Here is an 18,579-nt window from a genome sequence, read left to right as displayed (position 1 = left end):
ACTATGTGCCAGATCTTATACTAAGCAAAACAGTTACAAAGGTAAATGATTATGTTCTTATCATGGTAGTTTACTCTGTAACCAATGGAGCCAGGAATATAATTGCATAGCTAAATGTCATAATACCTATAAAATAGTTTTGTATCTAAGGCATTTTTAAAGTAAGTGTTTAATAGGTCAATTTCATAAAAGATAAAAGCAGATTATGTTCATTTAAATGTGACTAAAAGAAGTTTGTAGATTTAATCAGAAAAATAAATCACATTTCAGTTAGCTCCATAGATAAAATGTTGGGGTGAATTTTTCTGCTCTAATGATTGGTAGTAGCTTAGAAACCTAGAATGCCCAATCTTAACAATTGTCCTCTGCCAAACCATTTTAGAATTTCCGACTGAAAGACTCTATACAGAGTAAAGTAGCAAAGTGGGAAGCTGAAGTACAATCTTATTTTCTTATTTTTATTTTCTAAATGTTAAAACACAATCTTATTAATGGCACCCCATAATCATCAGTGCAAATTCTAGAGACCTGGCCACAGGGTGCAGGCAAAGAAGTCTACACTGGAATTTCCCATTTTCTTCCTTATGATTGAAGAAGTACCTGGCTTAATGTTCCTCCTTATTTCATCTGCAGCTATGATAAAACACAGAAATATTTGGCCAGACTCATGTCAAAGGGACATGCCTTATCAGAATCCTTAGCAGGACTTAGAGAGAGGTGTGTTTAAGAGGTGTGTTTCAGCCTGACCCAGTGTGCTTATCATCTACAAGCACAAGATAAGTAGTTTTGCTAGGGCTTTGATATTTAAGAATCAGTAGTCACACCTGGGTGTAAAAAGAACTACAAGGACATCATGAAATGTGACAATTCAGATTTAGAAATCTCTCTGCCTTTATATCGCTGTTTGTGTGTACATAGGAAGAGCCGGCCAGGAGGGGAGGGTGGAAACACTGAGAATCAAACGCATAGGAAAAGGAAACCGTGTATCATCCCATTAAACAAATAAATGCAAATAATTAAGAAGGGTATAATAATCATAATTAACTCACTAAATTGGAGGTTGAGTTTGCCACATCTGACTCTTCATGTTTATAATTAATTTATGATATTCTCACTCTATTTACATATAATTAAAAGCTTAAAAGCTTACTTTGGGGTGTTGTTAATATTTATTAAAATATAACATTTAAGTCCTACATTCCCTTTTTTTGTTTATTTTAGCTTTAGCAGATCTATTATGGTATAATTGAAACGCAATAATCTAATACTTTTAAAATGTACAAATTTACATTTAGATATACATACACATCCTTGAAATTGTTATCACAACCAAGACAGTGCAGATTTTAGAGACCTGGCCACATGGTATAGGCCAAGAGCTCTACAGTGGAATCTCTCATTCTCTTCCTTGTGATTAAAATAGTAGCTGGCTTAATGACCCTCCTCATTTCATCTGCAGTTATGATAAAACAATGATATTCAGCCAGATCTATATCAAAGGGGCATGCCCTATCAGAATCCCTAGCAGGACTTAAAGAGAAGTGTGTTTAAGCCTGCCTCTGTGTGCTTATCACCTTTAATGAACATATCCATTACTCATTGTGAAAGTTTCTTGTCTTCCCTGGGTAATCTTTCTCTCAAGCCCCTCCTCCCAACCCCCATGCCATCACTCATTTGTTTTCTGTTACTATAGATTAATTTACACTTTCTATAACTTAAATTAACATAGTCATAAAAATTCTCATTTTCCTCTCCTCTTTCATTCAGTATTGTTATTTTAAGATTTATCAATGCTATTTTTTAATAGTTCATTACTTTTGTTGTGCGTAGTTGTGAAACTTGGTTTTCTGGGTCAACATAACTTGGTCATAGGATAGTCAGATATCTGGTTAAAAATTGTTTCTGAGTGTGGTTGTGAGAATGTTTCCAAAAGATATTAGCAATTAAATGGGTGGGCTGAGTAAAGCAGATGGTTCTCACTCATGAGGGTGGGCTTCATTCAATTTGTTGAGAGCCAAACTAGAACCAAAAGGTGGAAGAAAGTTGAATGAGCTGTGCCTGACCATTGAGCTGGGGCATTGATCTTCCACTGTACTTGGTGCTTATGAATCTCAGACCTGCAAATTGAGACTAGAATTTACACCATCAGGTTTCTAATTGTCAGGCCTTTGAACTGTATTACCAGTTTTCCTGAATCTCCAGCATGAGAAAGGCAAATCATGGGACTTCTCAGTCTCTTTAATCTCATAGCAATACCTAATAGATCTCTTTATATGTATGTCTTCTTGGTTCCATTACACTAGACAACGCTGTGTAATGTAGTAGTATTCGATTATATGGATATACAAAATTTGTTTCTCCATTCAACTGTTGATGGACATATGAATTGTTATGAGTTTTTAGCTATTTCGATAGGCTGTGGAAACTCATGTTTAAGTTTCAGTATGAACATATGCATTTATTACTTTTGGGTATATAGCTAGAAGTAAAAAAAAGAAAAAACCTGCATCATTTGGAAGTTTTATGATTAACTCTTTAAAAACCTGCCAAAGTAAGTTCCAAAATAATTGCAGCATTTACATTCCCACTGTGTATGAAAACTACAGTTGCTTCACATGCTTGCCAAAACTTCAGCCTTTTTAACTCTATCCACTATAATGGGTGTGTTACAGCATCTCATTATGTTTTATTTTGCATTTCCCAAAGACTAATTATATTGAGAATCTCTTCATGTGGTTGTCATCTCTGTATCTTCTTAGTGAAATGTATATGCAAATCTTCTGACAATCTTTTTTATTGTGTTGTTTTATATTCTTAAGTTTTAAGAGATCTTCATATATTCTAGATATGGGTCCCTTATCAGATATTTGATTTAAAATTATTTTCTTCCCACACGTGGCTTGTCTTTTCATTCTTTTAACAAAATGTTTTGAAAGCCAGAAGTCCATAAATTTGGTGAAGTATAATTTAGATTATTTTTTTCTTTTATAGATCCTCATTTTGTTGTTACATCAAATAAATCTTGATCTAACCTGAGGTCACCAATATTTCCATCTATGTTTCCAACTAAAGATTTATAAAAAATTTGGAGCAATTTATTTTTACCTATGGTGCAAGAAATAGATTTATTTTTATTTCTGTTGGTTTTGGCATATGGATATTCAATTGCTTTAGCACCATTTATTGAAAAGACTATCTTTTCAACTGAATTGGTTTTGCATCTTTGTCAAAAATCTATTGATCTAATATGTGTGTGCCTATTTTTCGATTCTGTATTATGTTTCATGGATGTATGTGTCCCTTTTCAAACAAATACTAAAATACTATATTGCCTTGATGATGCCTATTGAAATTAGTCCTCCAAGTTGTTCTTTTTCAAAGTTGCTTTGGGTATTCTAGCTTTTTAAGCTTCTATAAAAGTTTTAGAATCAGTGTCATTTTTTGAAAAAAGGTTAATGTGATTTTAGTTTTAATTGCACTCAATCTACAGATCAACTTCGAAATAATCAGAATTTTAAGATATTGAGACTTTTAATTCATGGTCATGTATATTTCTCCATTTACTTAAATCTTTACTTTTGCTCAGAAGGGTTTTACTATTTTGGGATACAGTTGCTGCTTGCCTTAGATCTGTTTTAAAATATTTCATAGTATTGGTGTTATTGTGATATTTTAAAATTTTAATTAAATTGATCATTGCTGAAATAAAGAAGTACAGTTTATTTTTATTTACTGATTGTGTATCTTGCTGTTTAACTCACTTATAAGTTCAATGAATGTTTTTGTAGATTCCAAAAGATTTTGTATATAGATGATCATGCTGTCTCTAAAAAAAGAACAGTTTAACTTGTTTTGTTTTTGTTAAATCTGTATGTATAAATAAAATGTATGTGAACTAAATAGCCTTAAAGTTAAGAGAGGAGAAATGGAGTTATACTATAATAAATTTTTATACTACCATCAAAACAGTGTAATAACTTTAAAGTGTGGGAATTTAAAGATATACACTATCTTTGAAGCAATTGTGAATGGGAGTTCACTCATGATTTGGCCCTCTGTTTGTCTGTTATTGGTGTATAAGAATGCTTGTGATTTTTGCACATTGATTTTGTATCCTGAGACTTTGCTGAAGTTGCCAGTCAGCTTAAGGAGATTTTGGGCTGAGAAGATGGGGTTTTCTAGATACATAATCATGTTGTCTGCAAACAGGGACAATTTGACTTCCTCTTTTCCTAATTGAATACGCTTTATTTCTTTCTCCTGCCTGATTGCACTGGCCAGAACTTCCAACACTATGTTGAACAGGAGTAGTGAGAGAGGGCATCCCTCTCTTGTGCCAGTTTTCAAAGGGAATGCTTCCAGTTTTTGGCCATTCAGTATGATATTGGCTGTGGGTTTGTCATAGATAGCCCTTGTTATTTTGAGATACGTCCCATCAATACCTAATTTAATGAGAGTTTTTAGCATGAAGCATTGTTGAATTTTGTCAAAGGCCTTTTCTGGATCTATTGAGATAATAGTGGTTTTTGTCGTTGGTGGGACTGTAAACTAGTTCAACCATTGTGGAAGTCAGTGTGGCGATTCCTCAGGGATCTAGAACTAGAAATACCATTTGACCCAGCAATCCCATTACTGGGTATCTACCCAAAGGATTATAAATCATGCTGCTATAAAGACACATGCACAAGTATGTTTATTGTGGCACTATTCACAATAGGAAAGACTTGGAACAACCCAGATGTCCAACAATGATAGACTGGATTAAGAAAATGTGGCACATATACACCATGGAATACTATGCAGCCTTAAAAAATGATGAGTTCATGTCCTTTGTAGGGACATGGATGAAGCTGGAAACCATCATTCTCAGTAAACTATCACAAGGACAAAAAACCAAACACCGCATGTTCTCACTCATAGGCGGGAACTGAACAATGAGAACACATGGACACAGGAAGGGGAACATCACACACCAGGGCCTGTTGTGGGGTGGGGGGGAGGGGGAGGGATAGCATTTGGAGATATGCCTAATGTTAAATGACGAGTTAATGGGTGAAGCACACCAACATGGCACATGTATACATATGTAACTAATCTGCATGTTGTGCACATGTACCCTAAAACTTAAAGTATAATTTAAAAAAATAAAGATATACACTATCAATTTTACAACAACCCTAAAATAAAAAAAAATCGAGTTAACAAGCCAAAAAAGACTGAATTGGAATTATTAAAAAAGATACAGTCGATCTAAAATAAGGCAGAAAATGTGGATAAAGAGAGTAAAGAACTGAAGAGGCAACAGAAAACAAGTAGAAAGACTACACACTTAAGCATATCAATGAAAATATGAAACATAAATCATCTAACCAGAGGTTCACTAACATTTTCTGAAAAGAGCCAAATAGTAAATATTTTTAGCTCTTTAAGCCATATGGATTCTGTTGCAACTATTCAACTCTGCCATTATAGCATAAAAGCAGCCATACAATATGTAAATGAATGGGCATGGCTTTGTTCCAATAAAATATTATTTATGAAAACAAGGCAAGAAATATTTGGCCCATGAATTATATTTTCCCAAGGGTTGTTCTAAACACTTTAATTAAAAGGCAGTGTATTAAAAAATAAAAACAAGTATGACCTATATGCTGTCCAGAAGATGCAAGCTTTAAATACAAACATACAAATAGGTTAAAAGGAAAGTGTTAAAAAATAGAAATATCAGAAAATGTTTATTTCAGAGCAAATAATATTACCCAAGGCAGAAAAAAAGTCACTTCATAAGATAAAGTCATCAAAGAGACCCCAAAATTATAAATATTAATGGAATAATAACATAATTTCAGAATATACGGGGAAAAAACCTCATCAAATAAAAGGAAAAATTAACAAATATTCAAATATACTTGGTGTTTTGAATAAATTGTTCTCAATAACTAATAGAATGATAGAAAGAAAAATCATGAAAGATGTAGAATACTTGAACATTATCAACCAAATTTACCTGTTTAACGTTCATGGGACACATCATCCCAAAACAGCAGAGTACATAAAAAGTACAGGGAAAGATATACCAAAATTTGAAACTTAAATTGAATTTCAATACATTTTAAAATACTCAACTCAGACAATGTTCTCTGAATTAGAAATCAGTAACAGAAAGATTTCTAAAGGTCCTTCAAAATATTTGGAAACTAAAAATGACAATACTAAAAAACTCATGGATCAAAGAAGATATCAGAAGGAAATTTGAAAGTATTTTGATCTGAATGACTATGAAAATACAACCTATCACTCTGAGAGAAATTTATAGCACTAAGTGCTATTATACCAAATGCTTAGAAAGGAAGTGAGGTCACAAGTTAGTGACCTCAGTGTCTGCCTTAAAGTAACAGAAAAATAAAAGGAAACTTATTCTAAAGTGAGCAATACCAAGAAAATTATGATAACAGAGCAAACATTGTATAAAGAGAAAATAGAAAAACAATGCTAAAATTAATAAAACCATAAACTGACGCTTTGAGATTAATAAAATTGATAAAAACCTTAGCCAAACGTATAAGGAGAAAGAAAAGAAGACACACATTAGCAGATGTGTAAACACAACAGAGCCTACAGATATTTAAAAGATAAGAAAGAAATATTATAAATACATTTGTAACAATATATTCAACAACTCAGATATTGTGGACAAATTGCTTGAAAAGCACTAATTGCAAAAGCTCGTTCAGGAATAAACAGATAAAAAGAATATCCCAATATTCATTATATAACTGAGTTAAAAATCTTCCTATAAAGAAAATTCAAGATCCACATGGATTCACTGATGGCTGCTAGCAAATGTTTAAGAAGTAATACCAATTCTAAACAAATCTTTCTGCAAAATTCAAGAACCGTAATACTTCCCAAGTCATTCTGAGACCACCATTACTCTGATACCAAAATCATGTAAAGTACTGTGAGAAAACTATAAACAATAACCCCAATAAACATAGATGCAAAAAAAATTTGAGAACACATGGACACAGGAAGGGGAACATCACACTCTGGGGACTGTTGTGGGGTGGGGGGACGGGGGAGGGATAGCATTGGGAGATATACCTAATGCTAGATGACGAGTTAGTGGGTGCAGCGCACCAGCATGGCACATGTATACATATGTAACTAACCTGCACATTGTGCACATGTACCCTAAAACTTAAAGTATAATAATAAGAAATAAATAAATAAATAAAATAAATAAATAAATAAAAATTCTATCAACTGTAGTCAAACAATAATAAAAGGATAAAATATATGACCAGGTGGTACTTAAGAATATAAGGTTGATTTAACATTCAAAAATAAAAATTCTAATCGGCCATATTAACAAGGACACACACACACACACACAGCCCTATGATTGTCTCAATAGATGCAGAAAAAAATCATTTGACAGGATCTAATATTCTTTCTTGATTTAAAACAAACAAAAAATAAAATAAAAAGCTCTTAGAAAACTAAGAATAAAAGATAACTTAATAATGGGGACCTACCAATAACCTAAAACTGGCATCATACTTTCTGTTATGAGACAAGGATGTCTGTTCTCAGTACTCCTATATAGCATTGTACTGAAGTTTCTAACCAATAAAATAAGGCATGAATAACTCCATGATATTTAAAAATAAGTAAAATTTTATTTGCAGGAGGCATTACTATATATGTACAAAAAAAAATGTAGGAGGATAGGTCCTCAGATGACCTTGGCTGACCCAGTTTTTCCTCTATTGCTTGCAATTCCAGGGAGAAGGTACCAAAAATGCAACATCCTGAAATAAGGAGGAGGTGTTCAAACAATCCAGGTGGTGTCTTCATTTTTTGGGGACCAGATGTGCTGTGACAGTTGTGCTCAGTGATTGAAGTGACACCCAGGGCATATATACCCAGGGTGGAGGGCTTCTGGGGTCCTTCATTTGAAGTGTGACATGGGGCAAGAGCAGAGGAGACTCCATCCACCCTAGCCAGCTTTCCTGAGACTTGAGGACCAACTTGACATGAATCCTAGGCTTCTGCTTATCTTTGATGCCTCACTGTGAGTAGTAGATCTGCTTTATGTAATTTGTGTGATTGTTTTGTCTCATCAGATTTATGCAGTTGGGAGAGATACTGGGGTTCCTCTTTGGCTCCTCTCTACTGTCTTCATTTTGTTAGAATGACTGCAGCAGCTAGGTCTACTCTAAGCGCCCACTAAACTTACAAACCGTTGCAAGAAGCTACTGGGATAAGCGACTTTTGCGAAATTTCAAGATACGACATCAATATACAAATATCAATTATACTATATCTTTAGCAGTAAATAGCAAAAAAAATTAATTTAAAAGTAACATTATCATAGAATAAAAATAGAATTTGCTTTGAGACAGATATAACAGAATATGTGCAAGATCTGCACATTTAAAACTATGAAAAATTGCTGACAGTATTTAAAGATCTAAATAAATAGTGAGATTTTACCATGGCACAGCTTGCGAGCACCCAATAATAAGATACTAATTTTCCCCAAATTTATCAATAGATTCAGAACAATTCCAATCAAAACCTCATCAGAATTTTTTATAGAAATTAATGCTTCCATTCTAAAATTCATATGGAAATGTTAAGTATCTTGAATAATTGAAATATCTTGTGGAAAAGTAACCAAATTGTAGGCTAGCAGTACCAATTTCAGGACCCAGAAAGCAATACTCAGCAAGAGGATATAGTTTTGACTTAAACATAGATGAGTAGGTCAAAGGAATAGAATAGAGAATCCATAAATAGGCCCGTATATATGTGGACAACTTATTTTTGAAAATGTTGTAAAGGCAATTCAGTAGGAAAAGGTAATTATTCTCCACAAATGGTGCTGGAACAACTAAAAGTCTGTATATATAAAAAGAACTGAAATTTGTACCTTCCACTATATATAAAAATTAACTCTAAATGCATCATAGTTGTAAATGCCAAAGCTAAAACTATAAAACTTGTGAGATAAAATTGTAAAAGGAGCATATTTTACCTTGATTTATGCAAAAATTCCTTACATATAGCACCAAAAGCATAATTCATTATAGAAAACATTGACGAAATGAACTTTCTCAACATACAAACTTCTTCTTTTAGAAAGTAAACAAAAAGACGAGCCAGAGACTGGAAGGAAATACTTGCTAAGCATATTTTCTGTATCCAGAATATATGGGCAAACTCTCAAAACTCACCAAAAAAAGTTTTGAAAATGGCCATTGAATTTGAAAAGACACTTTAAAAAAGATTAATAATAGCAAAAAACACATGAAAAGATATTCAGTATCATTAGTCATTAGGAAAATGCAAATTAAAACCACAATGAGATACAAATTCACACAATTGGAATGGATACAATTAAAAACACTGATCATTCCAAATATTGGCAGTGCTGCAGAGAAGCTGAAACTCTCATATCCTACTGGTGAGAATGTAAAATGCAACAACTAGGTTGGAAAACAGTTTGGCAGTTTCCTAAAAGTTAAACCTACACATGTTATATTATTTGGCCATTCTGCTCTTAAATGTTTACCTCTAAGGAAAGAAAGCTTATGTGAATTGTGCACATATATTCATGCTAGCATTATTTTTAATAACTGAAATCCAGAAAAACAATACAAATATTAATCAACAGGTAAATGGATAAACAAATGGTGATGCAGTCAATTTTTGTTATTTTTGTATTCCATATCTATGAATCTGGCTATGGGCTAATTATTTGTAACCCCAAAGTCAATACTTGCAGAGCTTTTGTGGGCATTTGAGTGTACGTGCATGCACAGAACTGTGAAAAATTTGAGTCACCCACGACACACTTTCTCAATTGAAGATGAACAAGGCAGATGATGCTCTTTCTTCTTCTTTCAACTTTCATGTTGTCTCCTTTTAGCAGTATATTTAATGCCATGTTTTTGCATTTTTGTGCTTTTTGTTGGTAATTATGCTGTTTAAAATGACACCCAAGCACAGTGCTGAAGTGCTGTTTAGTGATGTGCCTCATAAAGTTAATATGCTTATTAAACAAGCATCATTCAGGCATGAGTGATAGTGCTATTGGCCAGGAGTTCAGTGTTAGTAAATCAACAATATGTATTTGATAAGGTGTCCATAAACATAAATCCACGTAAAACAGGGTTATGTATTGATTTGGTTGTGGAAAATATTGAAACCAAAAGCTGGCAGAAAATGATTCAGTATTTAATTATTCCTTGTTTATGGGAACTTTACAGAAAGTAACTAACTTCAAAAATGGGAATCCACTGTATACTTATACGATGGAATACAACTTAGCAATAAACCAGAATGAATTCTACACATAATATAAACCTCCTAATAATTACACTGAGAGAACGAAGTCAGGGGAAAATAAGTATATTTTGTGATTCTATTTATATAAAACTCCAGAAAATGCAAAGAAATTGTGACAAAGCAGGTATGTAGTTGCCTGGGGAAAAAGTGGGGGTGGGAAAAGAAGAAAGAGCTATATAAAGAGGTGATGAAAATATTGCTGTCTTGATTTGGGTGATGGTTTTATAGATATAAACATGCATAAAAGTGGCAAATTTTATGTTTTAAATATGTAAATATATATATACTTCAATTTTTCTTCCAAAAACTTTTCTAAATATAGATTGTTAACAATGGTATTATGTAGAAACAAGAAAGAGAATTGTGTAACTATATAAAGCCTATAAGATATAAAGTTGAGGATGTCTGTATAATATGTGAATGTAATACACTAAGAATAAAATTTTTAACTCTTGTTGGAGTACATTCTTTTGTGCTTAAATATTACCAGTTTTTAATTTTGTTTCCCTCTTTTTAGTGTCCTGTCATATTATCAATGCTTCTTTGTTTCTTAGATGTCCCCACTGAAGCATGGAATGTTCTTAAGCTTAAAATAATTTCTTCATGATAATTCATCATTATGATGCTTATACTAATTTATTAATTTTCATGAAAAATTGCAATGTTAGCCACTATGATTATAGCATATAGAGTTAAATTCCATTGTTAGACAAAAAAATTAACAAAATCTTTATGCATGCTTTTTCTCTTATATTTCTGATTGTAATAAATAGCAATAATGACTTTTGTTTTCTTAAAAACACCACAGAGATGGTATTTAATAGTATATTTCACCCCTCTTAAATGTTATTGGGTTGGTAGTTAAATATTACATGTTGTTTAAATGTCAATAAAAAGGTTATTTGATTGATTACCAATTATAACAAAGTAATTTTATAATGCTTCTTTAATAAAAATATATTTAGACACTAATGTGTCATTTTATTATTATATATTAATCATTATTGTATGACTCATGTTTATTTGACTGTATATTTTTATATGAAGAAAAATGTAACCAAATTATAAATTAGGAAGTATAACATATTTAGTGTACTTTCTGTCAGCAAATGAACTACAACTACATAAAAATGATTTTTACATTATCATAAATACAACTTTATTGTTTTTCTTGGTGAAAAGTCAAAAAATATGTAATGGTGGTTTCTCAAAGAAGTGATCACATTTGCCATTAAAATCAATGTGGTTTATGCCATTAATAATTAAAATAAAATAACTAAGTTACTCAAAAAGGTATAAACTACTGATTCAGAATTTTGATTCAGTTTTTTGCATGCATATTCTTTTTAATTTCATTTACTGAGGAAATTTTTCTAATATAAACCCTTAGCCTTCCTTATGATGTTTTACCTTTTTGAACTATTTTTTGCTAAATCCAGTTTACAATTTAAAGTATTTATATTCTGATTGGAATGGTTGCAAAGTTTTTCTACTAGTAGAAACATACAACACTCTTGACTAATTCATGAATAATGAGGAGATTGATGCACCATTTTAAACAACAAATTATGATAATTCAATTTGGACATATATTGATTCTAGAGAGGCCTATATATATAATTTCTGGATTTGATCTATGGTATATAAATTATATACGATATATATAATTGTTGAATATATATATATTGTTGAATAAAAAGTGTTGATTAACTTAAGCGTAAGGGTAATAATCATTTGGCTATTGTCTATTGGGTCATTTAATTTTTACTCAGCTTAAGAAAGTAACCTCATTTTCATCTAATCTTTTGAAAATACTTTAAAGCAATTTAAGATTCAATGCAATTCTTATTAGAATACCAAAACATTCTTAACAGAAATTTTTTTAAATCCAAAATTTAAATGAAACCACAATGACCCTTAATAACCAAAACAATCCTGAGCAAAAGAACAAAGCTGGAGCTATCATAATACTTTCTGACTTCAAAATTTAATACAAAGTAATAGTAATCAAATTAGCATGATACTGGCATAAAAACAGATACATACACCAATGCAACAAAAAAGAAAGCCCAGATTTAAACTCACGCATTTATAGCCAACTCGACTTCAACAAAGGTGCCAAGAACTTACAATGGGGAAAGGACAGTTTCTTCAATAAATGATGCTGGGAAAACTGAATAACTATGCAGAAGAATGAAACTAGAACCCTATCTCTCACCATACACAAAAATCAAATGGAAAATAGATTAAAGGTCTAAATATGAGACCTGAAAATATAAAACTACTGGAAGGAAACATTGTGGAAATGCCTCAGGACATTGGGCAAATAAATTTTGTGTAAGGACTCAAAAGCACAGGTAAATAAAACAAAAGTAGACTAAGAGAATTATATCAAGCTAAAAAGCTTCTACATAGAAAAAAAAAATCAACTAAGTAAAGAGAGAACCCAAAGAATGGAATAAAATAGTTGCAAACTACCCATCTGACAAGGGATTTGTAACCAGAATCCATAAGGAGATTAAACAACGCAATAGCAAAAACACCAAATAATCTGATTAAAATGTAGGCAAAATACCTGAATAGACATTTCTCAAAAGAAGACATACCAATGGTCAGCAAGCATATGAAAATAAAATGTTCAACATCTCTAACCATTAGAAAATGCAAATCAAAACTATACTGAGATATATATTATCTAACCCTAGTCAAAATGATTTTTATTAAAAAGATAGGAAATAACAGCTCTGGCAAGGATGTGGAGAAAGGAGAACCCTCACACACTGTTGGTGAGAATGGAAATGAGTAGAGCCACTATAGAGGACTGTATGGCAATTCCTCAAAAAACTAAAAATAAAACACCATATGATTCATCAGTTTGTATGGTAGTTCCACTGAGTATATATCCAAAAAAATGAATCAATAAATAAAAAAGATACCTACACTCCCATGTTTATTGTGGCACTAGTCACAATACCTAAAATATGGAATTAATCTAAGTGCCCATTAATGGATGAATAGATTAAAGAAAAACTTTGTTATATATAAACAATGAAATATTATTCAGGTATAAAAAAGAATGAACTCTTATCATCTGCAGCAACATGGATGGAACTGGAGGTCATTATGTTAAGTGGATTAAGCCAAGCACAGAAAAGCAAATATTGCGTTCTCACTCATACATGGAAGCTCAAAAACATAGGTCTCATAGAGGTAGAGAATAGAGAGTGATTACAGGAGACCAGGAAAGGTAGGGCAGGGTGTATGAAGAGAGATTGATTAATGAATATAAAAATATTGCTTGATGGAAGAAATGAAATCTAGTGTTTTATAGGTTAGTAGAGTGACTATAGTTTATTATAATCTATTGTATATTTCAAAATAGCTATAAGAATTTTAGTTTCTAACGTTGAAAAAGACAAATATTTAAGATGATGGATATCCTAAGTACACTGATTTGATCTTTACAAATTATAAGAATATATTTAATTATCACATGCACCCTGAAACTACATACATCTATTATGCATCAATGTAAAAAAAAATTAGTGTTCTTAATAGGCCAAAGTGAAACCGTCCTTATAAACTTTATAAAATTAATCAGGGAAGAAGAGACGTGGAGAAATAAACCAAGTTTAAAGCATATTCAGGATTAATCATTAGGTCAGTTTGCTCTCTGACCTGCTTCCTCATAGTTGTTTGATGGTTATTGTTCTAGAATCACATAGATTAAAGATTATAGTTCCTCTTTACTACTCTATAGATAATTTGAATATTATGAAACATTTTATTCCCTTTGGGATATTCTTTCATGTCCTGCATACCAATGAATCTACTGACGTCAACTGGTCTGAAGAACCCCCACCAGGAGGTGACTCACCAAGGAATGCAGTTTTCTCATTCTGAAAGTTTCATCCCCCTTACCTTAATCAGTCAACAATCCCAATTTTCAGCCCGTCACCCTCTATGATCCTCTGAAAAATCCCAGCTCATAAATCGTTGGGGAGATAGATCTGCATGTTTCTTCCCATCTCCTTACTTGGTGACCTATGATCATTAAACTCTTTCTCTGCTGCAAACCCTGCCGTCTCAGTATATTGTATGTTACTGTGCAGTGGGCATATAAACCTGTTGGTCCTATAACAAAAATTATACAATGTAACTGTGATATAGACTAAAAAATGGATGGTAATCATTTTATAAAAAGCCTATTTGACGAAAGTGGAAAAGCTTTTTCAAATATTATCAAATTTTGTGATTTCTGTAAAAATGAATATTATTGTGATTGTATTGTTTATTGCCTAACCTATTACATATCCACTACTCCTTCTTGCTTTTTACACTCTCTAGACTAGAAAGGATATATAATAATTTTTCCCACTTATGAGGTGTACCATGTGACACATATCTGAACAATAAAATGCAATCAGAAGGCTACTGAAAACTTTTGAGGAGGGTTTTGCGTTTTTTAAACTAGAAGCTGATGCAGTTGGTACCAGTGAAGCCTGTCCTCTTGTTTTAAACTCACACATGAAACCTAGAGCTGCTACAACCTTCATGCCATTAAGACAGAAAGGAAGAGAGAAATACAAGATTCTGGGACCAGTATCACTGGGCTTTTAAACTAAAGTCACAAGCTGCCTACTTCCTTATTTCATCATCTGTAAAAAATGCTGACTCCTATTTGTTTAAGTAACTATGAGTTAGGATTGATTCTAATTGATTTATATGTTGTGTCAGCTAGCTAAATGTATTTTTAACAGGTCTGTGTTTTTGTTTGGTTGGTTGTTTGTTTCAAGTTGGCCGTTTCAATGAGCATTCTTTAAAAAAATTACATGACAGTATGGTTAGATTTATGCTGTTTGTAAAAAGCAGAAAAAATTGATTTTCTATTAAAATTCATAACATAAAAAGAGCAATCAGGTTAACTAAGGTCAGCAGAATTAGTGTTACCAGAATAATTCCACATGCTATCAGAAATGTATGAACTAATAAAATAAAGTCTCATTTTACGTAACAAGCACAAATTTGGTGTTATGTCATAGATATATAAGGAATATATGGCCATACTAAAAATTATCTTTAAAACAGAAAGCTCACATCTGTAATCCCAGCATTTTGGGAGGCCGAGGTGGTGGAGCACAAGGTCAGGAGTTCGAGACAAGCCTGGGCAACATGGTGAGACCCCCGTCTCTACTAAAAATACAAAAATTAGCCTGGCATGGTGGTGGGTGCCTGTAATCCCAGCTACTCAGGAGGCTGAGGAGGAGAATCGCTTGAACCCGGGAGGTGGAGGTTGCAGTGAGCCAAGACCAAACCACTGTACTCCAGCCTGGGCAACAGAGTGAGACTCCGTCTCAAAAAAAAAAAAAAAAAAAAAAAAAAAAAGACAGGCAAATATTTTATAGTTATGTAATTATATGTATATGCTGATACATGTCGTTTCCCAATTTTTGCTTCACTTCATAATGATTATTGTAATAAGCCAAATCTCTACTCTAAAAATTTTATTTCACAGGCTTACAAAGGTAAATTTTTTAAATAAATGAAAAAACAAATATATAAAATAATAATAATAATAACTGAAATTTATTATGTGCTTCTTATGTTCTGGATGCTTGAGCAAATGATATATACGTATATATAAATCACTTAAAAACGTACGAGTTAAGTACCAATATTATCTCCATTTCATAGATAAAGAAACCAAAACACAAAGAGATAAAGTAACTTGCCCAAGTTCATACTGTGTTAAGTCCTGGAGTTAAATTTAAACTCAGTCATTTCATCTCCAAAGCCTGTTAGCTTATTTTCTCCACAACGTTTAATTTCTTCTTTGTGCATAGGTGGGATATTCGTGGTACAGGAATTATTCATAGTCCTAGCACAGTCTTGAAAGACAGAATGCCTAGAAATTTTGAAAATAGAAACACAGTTGGGGGTTCAAAAGAACTTGCCTTCTCCAATGGACTACTAGAATTGGTAACTGACCTTCTCTGTTAACGTACAAAAAGGTCTGAGGCAATTATGTAGAATGAATAAATTTTTGTTAGCATTTATCTCTATTAATTCAAGAAAGCATTTTTTAGTTTCTTAGTGACTTCCTAAGGGACACAGTCAATTGGAATTTAATTATTTTCTCCCTCCTTTCCTTCTTTACTCTACCTTTCCCTCTCTTCTTTCTTTCTCTTCCTCCCTTCCTTTTTTTCCTTTCTTCCTTTCTTCTTTTTTCCCCTCGTTCTCTCCATTCTTCTTTCTCTTATTCCTTTTTTCTTTCCACTACAAAGCTTCTGGGAATTTGAAAAGGAATTTGGTAAATATTACACAATATTTTATTATTTTTTAAAAGAGGAAGAAAAGAGAACCGAGTTGTCCTAAAAATGTTTACATCTGCTAACATTTCACATATTTTAGAAGAAAAAAAATTATTTATGTTGTGACCTTATAGAATAATTAAAAATTCTATGACTTAAATTTTATTTTAAAAGGCTGAAGTTGGTATGCTTCCTGGAAGAAGAAAAAAAATAAGGACATTTTTGGAGTGAGAGAAATAGGCAGTCTCGAAAGTCAAATGGTAAATTTGAAAACCCATAAGGAATTACACCAGTGATTCATTAATAATGAATATTTAGTGTTGGAATATAGGCTCGAATTGAGAAAAGAGATAGCTTGTACAGTGGATGTAATAAAGCTGTTGGTGGCCTAATATGTTGCAAGTGTTTGTCACCTACAGCAATGCATTCTTTAAAGATGTCTAACACAAAAAAAATCTCCCAAGTGAATTTATTGACTAAAACCAGTTCCACAGAGCCAATTAGTATCTTACACAGCCTGCCCTGCAAGGCTTATGAGGCCATCCATCACCTGTTCATTTAACTATTTAGCATTTGTTCCAGCAATTTGTCACTGTGTCAGAATGCTAGCATTTCAGAATGGGAGTTTTTGGTGGAAAGAAATCTAACTCAGATACTGCAGATATTTCTCCTTTAATAAGACTTACAGAAGATTTATGTTTCTATTACATTTAACCTTAAACATCTTATCTGGAGGGTGAGGTTAATGCTTTCTACTGCAGATATTTCAAATTTAAATCAACTGTTTTATGTGAATCTTAAAATACGCAATACAAAATTATTTTAAATTTCAGCAATTAACAGTTAACATCACTTAGAGTGCTAACATCACAATGCAGCTTATCTCACAGCTTCTGGGATTACTTTTTATCATTTTTCCAATTCAATCATTTGCTTTTATATTCTTTTCTCATACCTTTCTTAATTTCACAGTACCAAATGTATTATATTGTAGTTACCACTATGCAAAAAAAAAAAAAATCTGCATTGCTCTTAATATTATGCCGCCCAGCTAGACTTGGAAATGTAGACATATTTAATGGTGGAAAATTTGCTGCAACATTTCAATTAAATTACATGTAATTTACAAACAAATGTGTACCCATTTCAAGCTTGGTTGTTGATTACAGATAATAGTCAACTGCTTAATTTTTCTCTCAGAAAATGCCAAACAAATATCATAACAGTATAATTTTAAACATGCTGGCTACTTGGTGTAGAGAAAATTCCCCAGAATCATGAAGCAAAGAGCTGTAGCAAAACATAATTTATGAAATGGTTTCACATACTACAACCATTACAGAAAACTATAAATTCTATATAGTTAATTTTAAAACTCAGACATTTTACTACTTTAGGCATGCTAACTTAATGAAAAGTATTCAGATATGTAACCTTTAAATTTGATTTAAAAATAAAATGCATCTTTTTACTGGTGGAAACAGATATGTAGGCAGCCTGTTTTCCAACTACCCTATAGGTTCACCTGATTAAGATTTCTAATGCAAAAGAAGAAGCAAGATGCTGGGGACGCAAATGCCATCTCTGCATCCTGAATGTTGTTAGCAGATCCCATGGCATTTCTCACAAAATTTCAATGTGTGCTTGTCACTAAGCTCAATCCCAGAGATAAAACAGAAAATGTAAACTCCTGTGGGAAGAGGGTTGAGTAAAAATCTTTCCTGAAGCCCTCAGAGTAATGTGTTCTGTCTATTACCGAAGCTTCATTCAGCAATTTCATCCCTCTTACCTAACACAATTCAGAGTTTGACATGGATGGATGTGAGGTTGGAGTAAGGAATGCACAATATAAATGTCTATGCATATGTGTGCATCCATGCACATGTGAGGGTTCAAAACTAATCTTCATGTT

The sequence above is a fragment of the Pongo pygmaeus genome, chromosome 1, assembly GCF_028885625.2.
Source record: "Pongo pygmaeus isolate AG05252 chromosome 1, NHGRI_mPonPyg2-v2.0_pri, whole genome shotgun sequence".
NCBI classification, from domain to species: domain Eukaryota; kingdom Metazoa; phylum Chordata; class Mammalia; order Primates; family Hominidae; genus Pongo; species Pongo pygmaeus.
This window is presented reverse-complemented; position numbering follows the sequence as displayed.